The following is a 17,955-nucleotide window of genomic DNA, read 5'->3' as shown; positions in this document are numbered from 1 at the left end:
AAACCATATTCTCAACATACCTGATAAAAAGAATGTGATATGTGAAGTTTCACCTGAATTTCAATCTCAGCTCTACAAATTACTGTGAGACTTTGGGCAAATCATTTAATCCTCCACTTCCTTACCTGAAAAATAAGGAAACAAAGACCCTCTTTTCAATGTTGTTTTTTTTCTCTCAAGACAGAGATCTCGCTCTGTTGCCCAAGCTGGAGTGCAATGGCACGATCTCGGCTCACTGCAACCTCTGCCTCCCAGGTTCAAGTGATTCTCCTGCCTCAGCTTCCCCAGTAGCTGGGAATAGAGGCATGCGTCACCACACCTGGCTAATTTTTGTATTTTGTTAGAGACAGAGTTACACCAGGCTGGTCTTGAACTCCTGACCTTAGGTGATCCGCCCACCTTGGCCTCCCAAAGTTCTAGGATTACAGGCATGAGCCACTGTGCCTGGCCCAATGTTGTTTAAATAAAAATGAAAATATAGCTCAAAATCTGACAAGGAAGATAATAAATAATAGCTTTCTTTATTATCAATTGGAAATAATAAACTAGTCAATAAAAGCAAAAGGTTTTACTCCACGTCATCCTAGAAAGCTTTAAGAACAAAGAAGAAATATTTCTTCTGGATTTAAATATCATCACCTGAATAAATCTATGATAAGACTTTTCCCAACTTCCTATTAAACTGATCATGATGACTGGGTGGATTATTTAATTTGTAATACTGAAAACTGAGGATAACAGAGAACCAATTGGTAGAAATAATAATTCTACTACCTGTAGCCCAGATACTTCTGAATTAAGAAACACAATTGTCAGCCCACACAATCTCCTTCCCTCCCACGGCTCCAAACTTCCTCTTAGCATCTGGATAATAGAAAACCAGCTACTTTACCTCAGTCCCACCCTCTTGTAGCCCAGATCAACCACTTTGCTTGATTCATATATTCAAAACCTGCAAATCACAGAACTCAACAAGGCTGGAGGTGATGAGCAGTGACATGATACATGGCAGTAAATAAAGTTAACACCATGGACAGGTTGCAGATGGGAAACGCCTAAGAGGCAGTTTATTATTTACAGAAAAGGAGTTTTCTATATCATATATCTGGTCATAGACAAAAATAATAGCAGCCTTAGAATCACTAGAAAAAATTATTGTTTTTTAGTTACGTCAATCAGGAGCAACTATTTAACTGCAGCCTAACCTGCTGGGGTTTTATCAGAGCCTACATGACCTGGAGGAAGGGAAATACCCAACTCCTGCCCACATTAGCCATCCTGTTTCACTTAAGTGGGGGAAGAACCTTGAAGCAGTTGTGAAGTTCACACTCCAGGGGCATAAGCTCATTAAAAGACTGAGGTCTACTCACAGGACTACAGAACAGTTCTCCTCCTCCCACGCCTTACCACCACATTATTAAAGGCCTATTTACAGCAGTTCCTTTTACCCACTGCATCACGTCCAGTTATTAAGAACAAATTACAAGGCATACTGAAAGGCAGAGAACACAATTTGAAGAAACAGAGCAAGCCTCAGAACCAGACTTAGATATGATGGAGATGTTGGAATTATTAGACCAGGAATTTACAACATTATGATTAAGATGCTAAATGCTCCAATGGATAAAGTAGATGGCATGCAAGAACAAATGCACAGAGATGGAAATTCTCAGAACCAAAAGAAATGCTAGAGACCAAAAACACTTTAAAAGAAGTGAAGTATGAGCTTATGAGTAGACTGGACATATCTGAGAAAAGAATCTCTTAGCTTGAAGATATCTCAATAGAAAAATATCAAACTGAAAAGAAAAAAAAAAGACTGAAAAAAAGAGAACAGATCCAAAAACTGTGGAACTACAAAAGGTACAACATACATGGAATGGGAATTCCAGAAGAAGAGGGAAGAAAACAGAAGAATTATTTGAAACAGAATGACTGAGAATTTCCCCCAAACTATTATCAGACACACAATACCAAGTGGGATAAATAAATAAATAATAAATAAAAAACTACCTCTAGGTATATATGATGGTTAATTTGTATGTCAACTTGACTGGGCTGAAGGATGTTCTGATAGCTGATAAAATATTATTTCTGGAAGTGTCTATGAATGTATTTCTGAAAGAGGTTAGCATCTCAATCAGGAAACTGAGTAGCAAAGATCACCTCACCAAAGTGGGTAGGTATCATCTAATCCTCTGAGGGCCTAAATAGAATAAAAAAGCAGAGGAAGGCGGAATTACTCTGTCTTCTTGATCTGAGACATCCCTCTTCTCTTGCCCTCAGACATCAAGGTTCCTGGTCCTGGGGCCTTAAAACCACAAGACTTACACCAGCAATCCTTTCCCCAACCCAAGGCCCTCAGACCTGACCAGGAGGTGCACTATGGGTTCCCCTGGTTCTTAGGCCTTTAGGCTTACACTGAACTACTCCAGAGCTTTCCTGGTTCTTCAGCTTGTAGACAACAGATTTTGAGACTTGTGGGCTTTCAGAATCACAAGTCAATTTCCATAATAAATATCTATAATAAATATAAACAAAATCTTATTTTAATCTGTAACTTTGGAAAACCCTGATTAATATGGCATATCATTTTCAAACTACAGAAATCTAAGATTTTTTTTTTAAATCCTGAAAGAAGCCAGAGGAAAAAGATAGGAACAAAGATGAGAACTATATCTGACTTTTGCTCAGAAACTACACAAGCAAGAAGAGAGTAGGGTGAAATATTTAAAGTGTTGAGAGAAAAAAGTGGCACCATAGAATTCTATACCCCAAAAAATTACCTCTCAAAAGTGAAGAAGAAATATGAAGGCTTTCTCAGATAAACAAAAATTGAGGGAATGTGTTGCTGGTAAAACCTATCTTGCAAGAAAAGTGAAAAGAAATTCCTGAGAGAAAAGGAAAACAATAAAGTTCAGAAATTCAGATCTACATAAAGAAAGGAGAGCATTAGAGAAGAAATAAGTGAAGGTAAAGTAAAAACGTTTTTCTTCCACTTAGTCTAACATGAAAGTTTGTTCAAAATAATAATACATATAATTATTTGTATATGTTTATGTATGCTTACTTTCGTATGCTTCTATATCAGCAAAATAAATGACAAGACATAAGGGATGGTGAGATAGAGCAGGGACCTCTCTCTCAGGGACCTACCTCTCTCAGCCTTCATAGAATTAAAGAAAGGTAGGACCTTACTCTGGATTAGACTTTGGCTTAAGGAAATGTTGTGGCTGGTTTGATCTTCTATCCAGACCACTAAAACTTTCTCCGTATCAACAATAAGGTGCCTTCTTATCATTCATATGTTCACTGGAGTAATCATTTTCTTCAACAACTTTCTCTTTGCATTTACAACTTGGCTGACTGGAACAAGAGGCCTGACTTTCAGCCAGTCTTGGCTTTTGGCTTGCCTTCCTCACTAAGCTTAATCATTTCTAGCTTTTGATTGAAAGTGAAAGATACATGACTCTTCCTTTCACTTGAACACTTACAGGCCACTATAGGGTTCTTAACTGGCCCAATTTCAGTATTGTTGTGCCTCAGGGAATAGGGAGGCCTGAGGAGAAGGAGAGAGATTGGAGAATAGCCAGTTGGTGGAGCAGTCAGAACATACACAGTTATCAATTAAGTTTGCCATCTTATACGGGTGCAGTTTGTGTCTCTCCAAAACAATAGAAACATCAAAGATCACTGATCACAGATCACCATAACAGATATAATGAAAAAGTTTAGAAACTTGCAAAATCGTGGCCAAGTGTGGTGGCTCACACCTGTAATCCCAGCATTTTGGGAGGCCGAGTTGGGAGGATTGCTTGAACCCAGTAGTTCAAGACCAGCCTGGGCAATATAATGAGACCCCCATCTCTATTTTTTAATTAAAAATAAAAATAAATAATAAATAATAAAATAGAAATTTACCAAAATGTGACATAGAGACACAAAGTGAGCACATGCTGTTGGAAAAATGGTGCCGACAGACTTGCTCAATGAGAAGTTGCCACAAGCCTTAATTTGTAGCCAGGCACAGGACAAGGGGGCTGGTCTCCAAACCCTGGGCTCAAGGGAACCTCAACGCTATTATCCCAACACTTTGAGAGGCTGGGGATGAAGGATCCCTTGAGTTCAGGAGTTCAAGACCAGCCTGGGCAACATGGTGAGACCTCATGTCTACAAAAAAATGAAAAAATTAGCTGGCTGTGGTGGCATGCGCCTATGACCCCAGCTACTTAAGAGGCTGAGGCAGGAGGATCCATTGAGCCCAAGAATTCAAGGTGGCAGTGAGCTATGATTACACCACTGCACTCCAGCCTGGGTAATAAAGCAAGACCTCTGTCTCAATAAAAAAAAAAAAAAAAAAAAAAAGGCTGGGTGTGGTGGCTCATGCCTGTAATCCCAGCACATTGGGAGGGAAGGGAAGGAAGATTGCTTGAGCCCAGGAGTTTGAAACCAGCCTGGGCAACATAACAAGACCCTTTTTCTTTTTTTAATAATTTTATAAATTTTTTTATAATTTGATTTTTTTAAAAAAAGACAAACCTTCAATTTGTAAAAAACACATTATCTGCAAAGCACAATAAAGTGAAGTGCCATAAAACAAGCTATCCCTGGCTGGGCGCGGTGGCTCACGCCTATAATCCCAACACTTTGGGAGGCTGAGGCGGGTGGATCACGAGGTCAAGAAATCGAGACCATCCTGGCTAACATGGTGAAAGCCCGTCTCTACTAAAAAAATACAAAAAAAAGTTAGCTGGGCGTTGCGGGCGGGCACCTGTAGTCCCAGCTACTCAGGAGGCTGAGGCAAGAGAATGGCGTGAACCCAGGAGGCAGAGCTTGCAGTGAGCCGTGATCACGCCACTGCACTCCAGCCTGGGTGACAGAGCAAGACTCCGAAAAAAAAAAACAAGCTGTCCCTGTATATCACTAATTACTTTAAATGTCAATTGTCTAAATGTAGCAATTAAAAGACAGATTGTCAAAGTGGATCAGGAAATATACCCTATTATATGTTTTCTACAGGACACCCACTTTAAATATAAAAACACATATAGATTAAAAGTAAATGGATAGAGAAAGATATACTATGCTAACACTAATTTAAAGAAAGCAGGAGTAGCTACATTAATTTCAGACAGTAGACTTCAAACCAAGGAAAGTTATCAGAGATAAAGAGAGCTTTACCTAATAATAAAAGGGTCAATTCTCCAAGAAGACATAACAATGCAATAGAGCATCAAAATAAGTGAGGCAAAAACTAATAGAACTATATGGAGAAATAGATGAATCCACTATCAGAAATGGACAGATCCAGGCTGGGTACCATGGCTCATGCCCATAATCCCAGCACTTTGTTAGGCCAAGGAGGGAAGATCACATAAGGCCAGGAATTCGAGACCAGCCTAGGCAACATAATGAGACTGTCTGTAAAAACAAACAAACAAGTAAGTAAATAAATAGTTGGGTGCAGTGGACTACACAAGTAGTCTCAGCTACTCAAGAGGCTTAGGGGGGAGGATGACTTGAACACAGGAGTTCAAGGTTGCAGTTAGCTATGGTCACACCACACCCCTGCACTCCTGCCTGAGCAACAGAGAGTGAGACCTTGTCTCAAAGAGAGAGAGAGAAAGAGAGAGAGAGAAATGCACAGATCCAGAAGGCAGAAAATCATTAAAGACATGGGTGAATTCAGCAACATCAGTCAACTGGATATAATGGATATCCACAGACTATTTCATCCAACAAAAGAATACACATTCTCTTCAAGCTCACATGGAATGTTCACCAAGATAGACTACATTCTGGGCCATAAGATACAACTTAATAAATTTAAGAGAATAAATTTGTGGGATGCCGCAAAAGCAGTGCTTAAGGGGAAATTTACAGCATTAAATACATATATAGTTACATAAATAAATCCCTCACTAAATTAAACTACAGGAATTCCTGTTAAACCCCAGATATTGTGCTGGGAGATATACACTTTAACCAGCCCTGCACCTAATTCCAGGAGCTACTAAGTAAACAGCATAGGGTCCAACAGTACCATATACCCCACTATTTATCAAACATGAAAGCTGGGGAGAATTCTTTTCATTTAAGGAGGAGTGAAAGAAACAAATGAACCAACCAAGAGCTTCTGAAAAATATCTACAACATAAAAGGAGCTTAAGATTTATCTGTGGAGAAAAAAATAATAATAATAATAATGGTTGATTATTATAGGAAACAGAATATTTAAGGAAATAACTGCAGCCAGGTGCAGTAGTTCACACCTATAATCCCAAAACTTTGGGAGACTAAAGCAGGAGAATTGCTTGAAGCCAGGAGTTCGAGACCAGCCTGGGCAACAAGTGAGACCCCCGTCTCTCCAAAAATTTAAAAAAAAAAAAATTAGCCAGGCACAGTGGCATGCCTGTAGTCTCAGCTACTCAAGAGGCCGAGGTGGAAGGTGGGCTCCTTGAACCCAAGAGGTCAAAGCTGCAGTGAGCTATGATTGTGACACTGCACTTCAGCCTGGGGTCAGAGGGAGAGAGAGAGAAAGGGAAGGAGGGACAAAGGGAGAGAGGGAAGGAAGGGAAGGAAGATCACTATTTAATCGACTTCGCCACTACTAAGAAGATTAAATGTAGTCATGTGCCACTTACCTAAAGAATGGTATAGTGAAAATAGTTACTTCAGTTTAACAAATATTTATTTGGCACTAACTTTCTGTCAGTGAAAATGGAAACAAAACTTGATATCCAGTCTCTGCTGTGCACTAAACAGCCGAACAGCATCAACCAAGTCACTAAATCTGTTTCATCAGTTGCAAAATACACCAAGTGAACCAGAAGACATTCAAGGCCACCTTCAATGCTAAAATTTTATGATTTTGGAAAAGCATATTGGGAATTATTTGAGCAAGAAGTATGAGACAAGAAAGGGAAGTGACTAAGACACCACCACCCATCATCGATTAGGAAAATATAACAAAGTCAGAGAGGAACCTGTACAATGGCAACTTCTTTGTCCTCTGTCAAATGCTGACTGTTCAAGGTAAAGTTCTATTTTCATTATAATAGCTAATTATGGTTTTCTAGTTAATGTTTTAAGGTACAACTTTTTTTCAAACTAATACATAAAATCATTAGCCAACCTATATTAACAGATCACATAATTATGACAGAATAGGAGTTAGTAATGGAAACATTTAAGTTAAAATTATAGACTGTCAACAATAAGCTATTATATTACGAAATCATCCTTTAAGCACAGAAAGGACTCCTACCAATTATGTATGATTTTCTTAAATTAATATTCACATTCTATTGTCTATACAAAATAGAAGATAAAACAAAAAAGATGTATTTTGTCCACCCAAGACAGAGCAATTTATTATTTTAAAAAACTAAAAGAGAAGTTATCCTGATTCTCTAACTAAAATATTCCCAAACCTGATGAGATTTGTACAGTTTTCTTTCTTACCTGAAAGACAAGTGCTTAGTAAAAGGGTATGATGACTGCTTACACCATGTTCTACATGTATCTCACATAAAGATAAAACCTCAAAGCAAGTATATTCTTTATTATGTAAATACAAAATTCTTGTACTTAGATGAAAATGTAATTATTATTTGATTGTGTGCCACAGAAGCAAGTGATGTTAATCAAGAGAATATATTTATTACAAAGTAAAAATTCAGACAAAACTAGAATTCAATCAAAAATATTTAGATGTAAGAAAGTCATTGGAAAAAGGAGTATGTGTTAACAAAAGACTTTTAAAAATAAATCGGTCATCAAACGTCTTAGTATTGTGCAACTCTAAGAACATGTGAGAATAAGAAAAAAGGAGGAAAACAATCTTTTAAAACCATGTCAGATGATTAAGCTAGCAAATAGTGAATCACGTCTAGTTATATTGCATTCAAGTTCTAGCTCTTGTTAGTCATTTATTTTAAATTAAAGCATCAAAGGAGTTCAAAAGTTGACATGCACACAAAAAAATTGTGGGAACTCAGCCCAGTTACACCCACTCTACATTATCTAAGATATGAGTGAAGCATGTACTGAGAGTCTTAATTAATGCATAGGTATGAGGCAACAAGGAATTCTTAATTATGAAGAAGGAGATGCAAAAAAGCAAAAACTTAGCCAAAATAGTTCACTATAAAATATCTACATAATTTGGAAAAGGGTCTCTTTTTTTTTTTTTTGCAATATATAGTGGTTTTAATTTTTGTTTACTACATCCAAAATAAGAAATATTTTTACATTATAACCCAACAAACATTTCATGAAACATTATTTACCTTTATGATATGTTATAGATGTGTATGTTTCCTATTTCCTTTTTTTGTTTTATGCTGGTTACACTCTACTGCATTATTTCACGATCTACCAATGAATCTTAACCTGCAGTCTGATGAACATTACTTTATGGCATGCATAGACCATTAAGTTTCAGCCTTGAATCAAGTTCTAAATTAGGAGTATCAAGAATTTCAGTAAAAAAGAAAAATTCTCAGAATCAAAGGAACAAACAGGCTAAGCAACAGGGAAAATTTTTGGAGATAGGAGCTGGATTTATCCAAAGAAAAATGCCTTATTCTCACTTCATTCCATTTGTGAGCCTGAACAAAAAGTATAAATATGGCTAATAAGTTAGCATTCTCACAGTAATCTTCTCTATGAGAAAGGTTGTTGTTTAACTACCCATAATATAAAAACGCAGCAATCCTTAAGTCACTTGGAAGCTCCTTTCAGAATTTCCATTAGTTGCATTCTCGTTTTTTTCTTCCATCAAGTACATTCTACAATGTTTAAGGTAAATAGCCACTTCCTACTAAATATTGTTTTCATTTTATTTTACTATGAGAATTACAAGGGCATTATTTTCTTTTATTTTGGCACAAGTGCAATACAGTTTAATTAATTTATGTCTTAAACATGCTTTTATTTCTAGGCTTTTGGCTTGAAAACAGAACCACCATTTATAATATTTGGAAACCAAAGAGTAATCTATGACAGGTGTTAATCAACTTAGAAATTTATTTTGCCAGGCTAAGGACAATGCCTGGGAGAAAAAAAAAAAAAAAAACACAGAATCACAGAACCAGTCTATCGTCTGTGCCTTTCTCCCAAGATGACTTTCAGGGCTCCAATATCTAAAGGGGAAAAGTGGGCTGGAGGGGAAAGAGGATCATGTCATTCACATGTTCCAAGACAAAATTAGCAGGTAGGGGAATAGTCAAGTATGTGTTGGCTTATGCTCAGTAAGCTGGCACTTTACATAAGATAAGATGAACATACAGTAGCTACCTGTGGAGATATCTAACCTTTTATCTGCAGCTCTCTGCTTTGAAACAAAAGGAAATGCAGTTGCTTGCATGACTCAGCTTTCAGCTTAATTTTTTCCTCCTGGCATAATGAATTGAGGTCAAGTTTCTGTTTTTCTTTCACATATTGCTTCTATTAGAAAATGAAATTGAAATTCCAAACTGAGTTAGAAACTAATCTGGTTTTGTGGGAAGTCAGGGACCCTGAATGGAGGGACTGGCTGGAGCCGTGGCAGAGGAACATAAATTGTGAAGATTTCATTTTAATATAGACATTTATCAGTTCCCAAATAATACTTTTATAATTTCTTATACCTGTCTTTACTTTAATCTCTTAATCCTGTTATCTTCATAAGCTGAGGATGTATGTAACCTCAGGACCACTATGATACTGTGTTAACTATAAAAATGGATTGTAAAACATGTGTGTTTGAACAATATGAAATCAGTGCACCTTGAAAAAGAACAGAATAACAATGATTTTTAGGGAACAAGGGAAGACAACCCTAAGGTCTGACTGCCTGTGGGATCAGGCAAAAAGAGTCATATTTTTCTTCTTGCAGAGAGCCTATAAACGGACATGCAAGTAGGGAAGATATCGCTAAATTATTTTCCTATCAAGGAATATTAATATTAATACCCTGGGAAAAGAATGCATTCCTGGGGGGAGGTCTATAAATGGCCGCTCTGGGAATGTCTGTCTTATGAGGTTGAGATAAGGACTGAGATATGCCCTGTTCTCCTACGGTACCCTCAGGCTTACTAGGGTGGGGAAAAACTCCACCCTGGTAAATTTGTGGTCAGACCAGTTCTCTGCCCTCAAACCCTGTTTTCTGTTGTTTAAGATGTTTATCAAGACAATACATGTACTGCTGAACATAGACGCTTATCAGTAGTTCTGCTTTTGCCCTTTGTCCTGTTCCCTCAGAAGCATGTGATCTTTGTTAGACCCTTATTTGTAGTTCTGCTTTTTGCCCTTTGAAGCATGTGATCTTTGTACCTGCTCCCTGTTCTTACACCCTCTCCCCTTTTGAAACCCTTAATAAAAACTTGCTGGTTTTGAGGCTTAGGGGACATCACGGTCCTACGGATATGTGATGTCACCCCCAGTGGCCCAGCTGTAAAATTCCTCTCTTTATACTGTCTCTCTTTATTTCTCAGCCAGCCAACACTTATAGAAAATAGAAAGAACCTACATTGAAATGTTGGGGGTAGGTTCCCCCAATAATCCGGGGACGGTGTACATTTGTTAGCTCAGCATTTCATCTAAGATTTGGGGCAAACCTGGTGGGCTTAGCATTGTCACCAAAAACCTAAACTGGGGATAGAGGTGGAAATAGGTGTTCACCTGTTGAGTAGCAGAGTTAGGTAGGAAGACTTTTAGAAAAATAGGTAAAACCACAGAAGGATAAGGAGATTGATAGAGCCAGCAAGTTAAGACTAAGCACAAGATATATACAGATAGCAATAAAATTTTGGGGACAAAGGGAAAGAAAAGGATTGTAGTTTTACTGTAAAGTCAAAGGAAAGGAGACATAGAGAAAGAGGGAAAGAAATGAACACTCAGTGATGACCTGGCAGTTAGAGACCACGTCTGATGGAATCCTTATAAGCAGCAGATTTATCTTCATATTAGAGATGAGGAAACTGAGGTTAAGGAATATACCCTAAATCACGCATACTTTTAGGATTTGAACCAAAATCTAACTGCAATAGCCATGTTGTTTTCACTGTTCGTCACTGTTCTCTGTTTAGAGAGAAGGTGAAAAGTAAACAGGTCCAGCAAGGATCCACGTTTCACAGGGACAAACAATGTGAGTGGGGAGCTATCGGGACAAAGGTTGAAATCTAAGTTCACCTACCTAATTCAGAATGTTAAATCTACTTTATAAGAGACTGAATAGCAATGTAGAGATTTATTTCATAGAACTAAAACTCCAGAAAGAATGAATGTAAAAATCCATAAATGCCTGAAAACAGTAAGTTGTCAATAAGTGGTAATTGCCACTATTTATAATATCACTATTAACTTTCCACCTCCTCAATATGTGCTAATTTCTTCTGAACACTACTGGGCTTAGATAAACTGAGATTTTTGCATGTTTCTCGCATCTGTATTTAATTTGTTCAAACGTAAAATATTTCAGAAAATGTGCTCCTTTTCTTTCTAGTAATTTAATTTTACCTTCATTGAAAACTTCTACACCAAAAACTAAGTTGACTTTGATAACTGAATCTCAAATTATAGGGAAACTGAAAAATAGGTCAAGTATTTCCACTTCCCCAGATAAAAATGTTTCAGACTCCATTTTCACAGAAGGAAGTGAAGAAAAAAATGATTTTTTTAAATTAACAATCACAGTTATGACATTTTCAGAGAAGGTTCTAAAAAACAAAGAGCATAAAAGTGGCACATTCAATACCAATTTAAGATTTGTCAGATCTGACAACTTAAGATGGTAGGAAAGGCTTCTTTTTTTTTTTTTTTTTTTTGAGATGGAGTCTCACTCTCTCACCCAGGCTGGAGTACCATGGTGTGATCTCAGCTCACTGCAACCTCCACCTCCTAGGTTCAAGCGATTCTCCTGCCTCAGCCTCCCAAGTAGCTGGGATTGCAGGCACCTGCCACCATGCCCAGCTAATTTTTGTATTTTTAGTAGAGATGGGGGTTTCACCATGTTGGCCAGGCTGGTCTTGAACTCCTGACCTCAGGTGATACACCTGCCTCAGCTTCCCAAAGTGTTGGGATTATAGGCATGAGCCAATGCACCCGGCCAGTAGGAAAGACTTCTGAAAAAGATTTTAGAGTTTGAGTGAAAGTACGACAAAGTAAGGGGAAAGGAAGAAAAAAACACTGGAAAAAAAGTAATTTGAAACTCTACAATCTAATCCTAGTTTCTGTAATCACAGCACCATCAGCAAGTAATCTTTCAATTTTCTTTTTAATTTTGTTTTGGGGGGGTGGGGGGAGGGTCTCATCTCACTCTGGCACCCAGGATGGAGAGCAGTGGTGCGATCTCAGCTCACTGCAACCTCCACGTATCAGACTCAAGCAATCCTCCCACCTCACCCTCCCGAGTAGCTGGGACCACAGGTGCATACCACCATGCCCAGCTAATTTTTAAATTTTTTTGTATAGACAGGGCCTCACTATGTTACCCAGGCTGGTCTTGATCTCCTGAGCTCAAGCAATCCTCCCACTTGGACTCCCAAAGTCTTAGGATTACAGACGTGAGCCATCTCACCTGAACAATTTTTCCATTTTCTTTATTCATTTTCTGGAAAAATGATTGGAAACAAATATCTTATTACATGATACACAGGTTTCATTTGGATCACTCCATGTAGCCCTCACAATAATTCTTTCCTTAAAACAAAATTCAGTGCTAAGTGGAATGGCCCCTTCACTAAACACCCAAAACTAATAGATAAAACAATAGCAAATACTATTAACCTATAATTTAATAATGTTACTATTTATTAAGGGCCTGCTCTATTCCAGTCATCGCAGTCCTGCTTTGCATGTATGAATGCTAATCCTTGGAAGAAACATACAAGGGTTTTTTGTTGTTGTTGTTGTTTACTGGTATGGAAACTGAAGCTCACGGAGCTTATAAAAAAAAATAGTGCCCAAGATCACACAGGGACAGAAATTTTAAAACTGCATTTCGTTATAGTAATTTAGAGGTATGGAAGAAATAATAGTAGAAGAGTTAACAATTACTAAGGGCTTACAACACATCATGTCAAGGACTTAGTATGCATTCCTCACAACAACCTAGGGAACTATGGGAGGTATTATTGTCCCCATATGTAAAATAGGACACTGATTAAGACACTTGCCAAAGTTACAGAAAATGAGAGGTGAAAAGTAGGGTCTTTGGCCTACTTTGTGAGGTTTTGATCACCAAACTATCCATAGCTTCAAATCAGACCCTTAAGGCTGACATGGTAAGTAAATAAGGCATTATGGAGAAAGAGGGATTCTGAATGAGCATGATTTGAATTGGAGCAATGGGAGAATCAAAGGTACAAATAAAAAAGTGAGAATGGACTTTTGGGGGGACTGCTCTCTCCGCAGAAACTCTGTGTTAGTTTTTCCTAATAAAGTTTATCACATTTTTCTGCCACATTTTTTGGAGGCAGTAAGGAAGTCTAACTAGAATCAAAATCAAATGTCAGAAATAGTCATTGTAAAAATATTTTAATTAAGTCTGGTTCCTCTTTTATGTCTCTTTCATGAAGATGTCCTTCTCCAAGACTTTTTGTCTTGGCTTTTCTTTCTTTCTTTTTTCTTTTTTCTCTTTTTTGCCCTATTTCTCTGTAGGATCATCACTTCCACAGCCTCAATTATAACCTCTAGGATAATATTTCTTAAATCTTTCAATTGCTCCACCCCACAGCTCTACAATGCTGTGACACAGGTTTCCAACTGGGTATGGACTTCTGTTTAGATAACAAAAAACTCAGTTTGTCTGAAGCGAAATTCATATTTTCCTCCAGACTAGTTTTTGAACCTCACTTTCCTAATCTGATGGTGGTCTGTCAACACATTTCTCATCAGCAGGATTTCAAACCCCGAACTCTCAGGATTGGATTCTAAACACTCTCTTGGTCCCCAACTTCCACACAAGCTCTGCAGATTCTACCTCCACCAATTCTGCACTGTACCTATCCCTCTTGCAACTCTCTTCTACTTTCCATTCTATTACAGTTGTCTACTGTTTTCCTTTCTGCCACCATCTCCAAGCATGAAGACTTCATTACCTTCACCCAGATTAATAAAACACTTTCAACTGGTCTCCCTGTTTCTGTATCTCCTCAACACAGGATTATTTGCCTAAGGTACAATTCTCATTATACCTCTCCTCTCCCCGCAAAACACTCAGCAGCTTCCCAAGAATTATAAGATTAAGAAGCAAAGGCACTCGACATTTAATATTTTATACTTTTCTACACAACCCAAATTTCAAGGATTTTTTTTCCCTATACTGTAATAACAATGTGCCATCTGCTATTCCAGGAATAAGCTTCTCTTTTTTCTCCTGAAGTTTTGCCTTCTAAATGGGACCCCTATTTTTCTCCTAAATGGGACCCCCTATTTTTATATGGACAGGAATTTGGTTAAATTCCTGTCCATATAAAAATAAATGTTACACTGAAAAATAAGATACAATAATCTCTGTACACTATGCTCAAACTAGGTAGAATTGTGTATTCCCCATTATTTCATGTAATATGTAAAAGAGTAATAATATCTGATATAAGCAAGGATGTGAAGAAACGAGCACTCTCATACACAGGGACAATGGTAAACTGTCACATTTTTAGATGTTAACAATATCTTAGTAAATTAAAAATGTTTATCCTCTGACCTGGAAATTTCATTTCTAGAAATGTATCTTACAGATCGGGCACAGTGGCTGACACCTGTAATCCCAGCACTTTGGGAGGCCCAGGCGGGCAGATCACCTAAGGTTGGAAGTTCAAGACCAGCCTGACCAACATGGAGAAACCCCATCTCTACTAAAAATACAAAAGTAGCCGGGCTTGGGGGTGCATGCCTGTAATCCCAGCTACTCAGGAGGCTGAGGCAGAAGAATCGCTTGAACCCTGGAGGCGGAGGTTGAGGTGAGCTGAGATGGCACCATTGCACTCCAGCCTGGGCAACAAGAGTGAAACTCTGTCTCAAAAAAAAAAAAAAAAAAAGAATGAAAACAAAAGAAATATATCTTACAGAAAAACCCATACAGTTATGCAAGGATTATTTCCAGTAGCAAAAATGTTGGATAATTTAAGTGGTTACAAAAATAAACTATGCTATACCCAAACTATATAATACTTGCTAAACATTAACAAAAATGAAATAGAATAAACAGATAACAAATACACCAGCTAATAATTATTGAGTGCATTCTAGGAGGTAGGCATTGTTTTAAGTACTTTGCAAGTATGAACTCATTTCACAGAAATCCCAAGACATGAATCTGCATGTTCTTAAGAAGATACATGTTCATGCTCCACTGAGGAATCAAAACAAGAAAAATGCAAAATGATATAGAATGTACCAAAATATACATAACTTAAAAGGAAAAGAAAAAACCTTTATACATGCTTCCAATTGTTCTCAACCGTGTTTACCACTTAGGAAGGTATGTGTTTTCAGGATGGAAGAGAAGTGGGCTTCCTTTCTTTAACGCCCATTATAATGTGCATTTTTTTAAAGCATGTGGTGTTTTATAATTTTAAAAAACACTACAAAATATGTACATGTAAGACTGCACAGAAACTGATTTGAAGGTAGTTAGATTTTTTCTTTTTTCTATTTTCAAACATTCTATGTTACTTTTACTATTTTTGTTTGTTTTGATAAAGAAGACCTTTACCCCTCTTTCAAGATCCATTTAAAATGCCATCAACTACTGTCCTATGATACAATGAAGTGTATGGACTTTGAAATATCACAGACCTAGGTTTGAATCTGTCCATTAATGTAATCCAGCAGGCACCACCATAGTGACCCTGGACAAATTATTTAACCTTACTGAGTCTTAGTTTTCTCACTTGTTAGAGACAATGCCACCAATATCAATGGCTTGCATGAGGATTAAATAAAATACTATCTCCAAAATGTCTAGCACAATGACCACCATTAACAAAGTCTCCCATATAAAACTGGCTTCCTTTCTTGGATTCTTGCCTAATTCCACCAACCTGAAATAACTGTTCACTCCATAAGCTTTAATTTTTCCTAATAAATTTTATCATGTTTTTCTGCCACATTTGGTGACTTGTCTTGTGGTAAACCTCTGGATATCGGTAAAGGTGTCCTACACATTGATCTCCATGCATTCTGACTAGCAGACAACCTTCAAAACAGTACTCGTACAGTGTGATTGTTACGTGAATTTTGAGAAAATCCAACATTAAAAAAGCAGACAGGTGTGAAACAGAGAGTACACTTCACCAAAAAAATCAACATACTGGCTAAATAAATGACAAATTAAAACTCACTTCTCCAACCTAACAAAACCATCTTTTAAAAGGTCTTTGTTTTCAATAAGCTGATAGATCAAATTAAGCCCCCAACTTCAGTTCTATCCCAGTATAATACTCAAATCTTACTACTTTTTTAAAAATACAGAAATGGCTGGGCGCGGTGGCTCAACGCCTGTAATCCCAGCAGTTTGGGAGGCCGAGGCAGGCAGATGACCTGACGTTGGGAGTTCGAAACCAGACTGACCAATATGGAGAAACCCCGTTACTACTAAAAATATATAATTAGCTGGGTGTGGTGGTGCCTGCCTGTAATCCCAGCTACTCAGGAGGCTGAGGCAGGAGAATTGCTTGAACCCGGGAGGCAGAGGTTGCAGTGAGCCGAAATCCCGCCGTTGCCCTCCAGCCTGGGCAACAAGAGCAACACTCCGTCTCAAAAATAATAAATAAATAGGCCAGGCGCGGTGGCTCAAGCCTGTAATCCCATCACTTTGGGAGGCTGAGGTGGGCGGATCACGAGGTCAGGAGATAGAGACCATCCTTGCTAACACAGTGAAACCCCACCTCTACTAAAAATACAAAAAATTAGCCGGGCGTGGTGGCAGGTGCCTGTAATCCCAGCTACTGGGGAGGCTGAGGCAGGAGAATCGCTTGAACCCGGGAGGCAGAGCTTGCAGTGAGCCGAGATCGCACCATTACACTCCAGCCTGGCGGACAGAGCGAGACTCCCTCTCAAAAATAAATAAATAAATAAATAAATAAATAAATAAATAAATAAAATAAAAATACATATGTAAATGAAAATATCTGAACTGAAAAGTTTAGCTATGTTAAGAAATATTCCTAATAACACATTTACAATTTGAAAAATCCCCTTTACCCTTTAGGGCAGTATAACAAGAACACACAAAAATAAGTGCAGTGATAACACCTTGCCACCCTGGAGTCTTTCTGAAATTTTAACGACACACCAGGGCTAGGGAGTGGGCGGGGGTAAGGGGACTAAAAGTTCCAGATGAAAAGACACTTTAAAAACCAAATAAGGCTCTAAGTAACCCTGATATAGGTAACCATGCCATTAGCTTTAAATATAAAAAAAGAGTTCCCATAGTTTTAAATTTAAAATTAAAAACAAAAAAAAAACTCCTGCAAGAATAAAGTCGATGATTTTCAGGATCCCAAACACGTCTCTACTTATAACCACCCATTTCTTGGAATTAAAGCTTGTTAGTTAAAGTCACGGGACATATTAACCTAACTCGTTAGTGAACACTCATTAGCTCAATTCAAGCTCCAGAACATAGTTTGGAATACAGCACCCGTTCCGCCTGGCCGACTGCCCTGGTCAGCACAGGCGCTGGCTCTCCAGTCTGTCGCTAAGCTGGATTTGATTTTTAACGCTTTACAAAGAGCTTTGACATTAAGGAAAAAGACGTGACACTTACCTTGAGAAGCGAAGGCAGCCTAACCAACTTCCGGTTTTGTTACAACTTGTATCACATTTCAGCAGCTGGGTGGAGCCAGTTAAGCCTTGAGCCAAAAGGGAACCTTTCCCAAACTAAGCTGCAGAACTTGATTTGCAAGACCAGTGCTAGTTTTAGGACTCCATTTCTGAAAATTTAAAATTCTGTTTTACACAAAG

General features: G+C 38.0%; 1 protein-coding gene across 1 annotated transcript in view; it reads right to left on the bottom strand.

Annotated features, from left to right (window-relative positions):
- Positions 1 to 17,787, bottom strand: part of FRRS1 (ferric chelate reductase 1) — a 66,643-nt gene extending 48,856 nt beyond the window's left edge. Inside the window, exons 1-2 of the mRNA XM_030823248.1 lie at positions 17,759 to 17,787; positions 21 to 125 (exon numbers count right to left, since the gene is read on the bottom strand). The gene's annotated coding sequence lies outside the window, so the exon portion shown is untranslated. The remainder of the gene's footprint in view (positions 1 to 20; positions 126 to 17,758) is intronic.
- Positions 17,788 to 17,955: the final 168 nt, after the last annotated feature.

The sequence above is a fragment of the Nomascus leucogenys genome, chromosome 12 (assembly GCF_006542625.1).
Source record: "Nomascus leucogenys isolate Asia chromosome 12, Asia_NLE_v1, whole genome shotgun sequence".
NCBI classification, from domain to species: Eukaryota; Metazoa; Chordata; class Mammalia; order Primates; family Hylobatidae; genus Nomascus; species Nomascus leucogenys.
This window is presented reverse-complemented; position numbering and strand designations above follow the sequence as displayed.